Here is a 703-nt window from a genome sequence, read left to right on the forward strand (position 1 = left end):
AGAATTTTGGGTACATTTTCTTATAGTACCTCTCATTCTTTTTTATATTACATATATACACTCCGAAGTTCGGGATAGTATTTTGAATATACCAGCAATATATGTAAAAGTAGTGGCGGCTGCTGTAGAGCATTACGCAGAGCCTGAGTTCAAGCCCAGTTTTTCTAATAGTGGTTGCCCCTCTGTTGGTAATAGTAAACCTCCGAGTGTATTCTGTCATGGAAACAACTTCTCATTAAAATACATTTGCCGCTCGGAGTCGGCGTAAAACTGTCATTTACTTTGTGTGACAAAATCACGCACGCCGCATATCGGAGGAGAAGCTAGGCCAAACACTAACATATTGTTCAAGCGATATACATATTTGTCTTTGAAGTACAAAAGCGCGTATCGTGGTTCTGCAAAACCTCGGAACTGAAATTTGTGCCAAAAAAGATATTTGGTCATCGGAAGCTCCTGACATCAAGCCCTTAGCCATTTATAATAAAATATCGATATAATAAAATATCGACTTAGACATAAGGAGAGAAGATTATTAAGTTTAAAAGAGAGAACCGTTTTTAAAATTTAGGCAACCTCCCATACGAGGTTTTGCATTTCCTTGATGCGCGGTTTTGTGCTTTAAACGAAGATATGTAGAAGTGTTGCATACATATTTTGGTGCCTTTTCAAGTATAAAATCCACTGAGAAACGGAAGAAAAC

This window comes from Rhagoletis zephyria, unplaced genomic scaffold (genome assembly GCF_001687245.7).
Source record: "Rhagoletis zephyria isolate East Lansing unplaced genomic scaffold, Rhagoletis_zephyria_1.1 Rzeph_scaffold_03185, whole genome shotgun sequence".
In the NCBI taxonomy this organism is placed as follows: domain Eukaryota; kingdom Metazoa; phylum Arthropoda; class Insecta; order Diptera; family Tephritidae; genus Rhagoletis; species Rhagoletis zephyria.